The 4,646-nt window shown below is 39.7% G+C and overlaps 1 protein-coding gene across 1 annotated transcript in view; it reads left to right on the top strand.

Moving 5' to 3' along the window:
* CBLN3 (cerebellin 3 precursor) overlaps positions 1-1,820 on the top strand; it is a 4,721-nt gene extending 2,901 nt beyond the window's left edge. Inside the window, exon 4 of the mRNA XM_010831366.1 lies at positions 5-1,820. The gene's annotated coding sequence lies outside the window, so the exon portion shown is untranslated. The remainder of the gene's footprint in view (positions 1-4) is intronic.
* Positions 1,821-4,646: the final 2,826 nt, after the last annotated feature.

Genomic DNA, 4,646 nt, shown 5'->3' with positions numbered 1-4,646 from the left:
GCAGGCATGGAACACATCAGTGACTGTGGCTGCCTCCTAGAACTGCTCCACCTTTATAGTCTGAAGTTCGATCACTTCAGGCTCTGACCACCACCTCCTTCCTCCCAGCTCTCTCACTGACCTTCACTGTACCTATTTCACACATCCCACAACCTCTCTTCTTTCTCCTGATTTATGGCATCTTATCCTCCTTCTCAGACTTCCTGTTACCTTGGATTCCATGGTGCATCCCTTCAACCACTCTCCTGCCAGTATGATAAACTTTGTCTCGCCTCTCTGTCCCATTGGCCCAGCATGGATGACTCTATCAGTAAAGTAATTAGAGAATGATGGTCAGTGAGATCATATAGGATCACTAAAGAGAGAAAATGCTGTTACAGCTAGGTTCAGGGATTACAGGATATAAGGAGATATGCTGCAGAGACAATAAATGTAAAATTGTATTTTAAAGTCAAATAAAAAAGGATTTGGTAGTGCTTGAGTTAAATAGGAAATACCAATGTGAATTTGTGGTTTTCAAAAGAAATTACTTTTTCAAACTTTATCGCTAAAGTAGTATAAAACAACATCAGGGAAAAATCTGATGTGCATTCTTAGCACCTGGATCTTTGCCTCAAATATTATTCACCTTTAAAGGGATTCAGGCTCCCTCAGAGAATAGTTCCATGCCATGAATAACTCTAGGCCTCAAACATATTGGTAAAGACAAAAAGCAAAGATTTTTTTTTTTTAATGTATAGGGCAGACCTATGAAGGCAAAGGAGCAAATTTTAATAGGCTTCCACAAATTGACTTTTGTGGCATTTGTGACAATTTGATAATCAAAAGGAAAATAATATAGTTAATTGGAACAAGGTGAATTTTTAAAATCCACAACTCTGTTGTGATTTTCAAAAAGAAAAAAAGCAACTATACAATGTACAAAAATGTAGTTAATATACTGAGTGAAGAACTATGACCATAATAGGATATTTTTAGTTAATTTTGATAAGAAGAATATAAATATAACAGATATTATATTTATTCATAAGGCACATTTATTTTTCTTATCTGCATAAGTAGGGATGGGTGGCTCAAGAGAGCTCGGAGTAATTCCAGAAAAAATTGGAACTGTACCAAAAATGAAAGAGATTGATTGGCACCATCTGGTCATATATTACAACTAGAAAGGAAGAAATTCCAGCAGTGTGTTACATGATGATGAATTAGTCAAACATCCAAAGGATAACTGCTCACTGCTCAAACATGATCCTTCATTTCTTGGGAAAGAAAGCCTGTATACTACCCTACTAATTATAGTCAGATTACAGTAACAATAAAACCCAAAATAATACTGGCTTAAATGAAATGGTAGATTATTTCTGTCTCACGTAGAAGAATCTGCAAATAAAGAGTCCAGGAATGGATGGTAGTTTTATGAGCATCACAGCCCAGTTTCCTTTCTTACTGTTCTACCACCTTTAGCATTTCACCTTCTGACCCAAGGTGGCTCCTTGAGCTCCAGCCATTACATCAGCCTTACAGTCCCCAGAAAGGGGGAAGGAAGGACACACCCATTTCCTTTCAAAGAAGCTTTCTGAGAGGTACATCCAACAATTCTGATTGCATCTCATTGGCTAGAATTTTGTCATATGTGTCCACATTGGGTAGGGGTGGGAAGGCTAGAAAATAAGTCCTTATTCCAGGCAGCCATGTCCAGCTAAATGTCAGGAGTTATATAATAAGAAAGAAGGGGAAATTGGATATTGAGGAAAACAACAATATTGGGGGAGTTTGTAAAAATGTAAAATGAGCTAAATACATTTGTAAATGATGTCGGTTATTGTATTAGTTTTCTATTGCCCTGTAACAACTACCACAAAGTTAGTGTCTTAACACAACTTTGACTTATTATCTCACAGTTTCTATAGGTCAGAAGTCCAGCAAAGCATGACTGGATTCTCTGCTCGGGGTTTCATTAGGTCATGTAGGCAGGGCTGCCATCTTTACTGAACTGAAAGAATCCATTCCCAAGCTCATTTAGAATTCAGTTCCTTATAGTTGCAGGATTAAGTTTCCTACCCATCAATCTTTGGGCCAACAAGGTCAGGCCAAGTACTTCTCACAGTACCTCTCTGACCTACCCTTAGGTTATGTGTCTGACTTTAAAAATTCTCTAATTTTAATGGCTCATATGATTAGATTGGGCCCACACAGATAATCCAGGAAATCTCTCTATTTTAAGACCTTTAACTTTAATTACATAGAAAATGTCCCTTTACCATTAAACACAGGAGGTTTGGGTATGGACATCTTTGGGACATTTGCATGTTATAATCATTAAAGATGAAATAATTTAAAGAGAAAGTATCCAGTTACAATACACTAATTCTTGGGAAAAGTGTGGACTTGAAAAGTTCCAGTGATGTATAACATAAACACTGGCTCATATTTTCATCATCTTAGAAGTTCAGGTAGTTCCCAGGTCCCAACCAAGAATTCATAATTAATTATAATAATTAATAATTTGATTAACAATTCAAAACATCGTCTCACTGAGATAATATTCTTCTATTGGATATCTAAATTCAATAATTGGTCTGAATTGAGATAATGTCCTTCTCTTGGGTTTACAAATCCATTTTTATAATGAGTATAAGTGTAAAAAAGTTTATAATCCTTATAAGATACATGTGCTTTACCAAAATGTTTGAAACATGTAGAGAAGCTGACATAATGATGATTCTTCTGAAATGTGTAGGAAGATTTAAATTTGTGATCAATGTTTAGATAATTTGATTTGCAAAATGTGTAGATTTTGACTTGGTTATATAAATAGTGTTTAAATATGTAGACAATTTTTGCATAAGTAGTTTTGTGAAGTAAATAAATTAGACAACAAATAAAGCACAGATGGTGGCTAGTGTTCCTCTCCAGGCACAAAAATCTCCTAGGACTTTAAGGAACCTAAGAATAGAATCCAACTGTCCACCTTCTCTACACCCACGCCCTGGCAGCTGATTGCTACAAAGAAAAGTCCTGCTGAAGGATATGCTGTGGTTTAAAATCCATGGTCTCTAGCTGCCCCTGGTCCTCTATCCTCCCAGCAGTTCTTCTGTGGTTTTCTTTGCCAGCTTCTTTTCTCATCCTCCCCAGAATCCAGCTGAAGACTTCTGTTCTCTCCTTAAACCTCTTACTCCTCCAACTCTGACCCCCACCACCCGCAGCAGACTCTTCACTCTGCTTCACTGAGAAAGCAGAAACCCCAGGAGACACCCTTCCACCAGCGTATCTGGAAACTCACCGTCCTCCTCATCTCTGCCTCCTATCTGGCTCAGTAGAAGTCTTGTCCTTCTCTCTGTCAAGGCGGCTATCTTCATCCACCAGTCGTGGATTCCGTTTCCTGCAAACATAGCCTTTTCTTTTCCTCTCCTCCCTCCTGTAGGTTCGATGTCTCCTTCCCCACTCTCTCCTTCTGTTTAGCTGTTAAATAGACTCAAGTCTCTTAGATCTAAAACAGAAAGAGATGGATGTGGAAACAGTGGTAGACACGTAGTTACCCTCAGCTTTATATGCTAGTGAGCGTCACCTCTCCTCCCCTTTAGAGCCATATATCTATGCGCACAGGTTGCTCACACCCTTAAGTCAACTGTGGCCTCTGCTGCTCTATCTGAACTGCCCTCAGCCGGTCACACAGGACTCCCGTGTCACACAGGACTCCCGCGTCACTAAAGTCACTATCGTCTGGTCCTCTGTCACTCAGGCTCTCCCTAACATTTGACCCTGTTGGCCACCCGCTCCTTCTAGAAGCACTCCCTGCCCCCACTTCCCTGACTGTGCATGCTCTGGGCTCTCCCTCCAACTCTCTGCTGAGGCCTTTTTCAGGCTCCTGTACCCCGGCCCATCTCCTAAATGTCAGTTTCCCTTGAGATTCTGTCTTAGAATTCCTTTTGTCCTGACACACTCTTAAAAGCTCGAGTCTCCATCCGTGTGCTGACAACTTCCACCTTTTTTAATCTCTGTCCACAACCTCCCTCCTAAATCTCAGACTTGTACATGGCCCATCCCACTTTAAAGTAAACCTGCTAAAATTAGTCTTTCATCCCTAATCTGTTTCCTCCTTCATTCTCTTTTTTTTTTTTTCTTTTTTTTTCTTGCCACCCTCTCCCTCTCCCACAGAGTCCATAAGCCTGTTCTATACATCAGTGTCTCTTTTGCCGTCTCGTATACAGGGTTATCGTTACCATCTTTCTAAATTCCATATATATGCGTTAGTATACTGTATTGGTGTTTGTCCTTCTGGCTTACTTCACTCTGTATAATAGGCTCCAGTTTCATCCACCTCATTAGAACTGATTCAAATGTATTCTTTTTAATGGCTGAGTAATACTCCATTGTGTATATGTACCACAGCTTTCTTATCCATTCATCTGCTGATGGACATCTAGGTTGCTTCCATGTCCTGGCTATTATAAACAGTGCTGCAACGAACATTGGGGTACACGTGTCTCTTTCCCTTCTGGTTTCCTCAGTGTGTATGCCCAGCAGTGGGATTGCTGGATCATAAGGCAGTTCTATTTCCAGTTTTTTAAGGAATCTCCACACTGTTCTCCATAGTGGCTGTACTAGTTTGCATTCCCACCAACAGTGTAAGAGGGTTCCCTTTT

Source organism: Bison bison, unplaced genomic scaffold, assembly GCF_000754665.1.
Source record: "Bison bison bison isolate TAMUID 2011002044 unplaced genomic scaffold, Bison_UMD1.0 scf7180017864526, whole genome shotgun sequence".
Taxonomy (NCBI): domain Eukaryota; kingdom Metazoa; phylum Chordata; class Mammalia; order Artiodactyla; family Bovidae; genus Bison; species Bison bison.
Note: the sequence above shows the minus strand (reverse complement) of the source record. Positions and strands in the feature narration are given on the sequence as shown.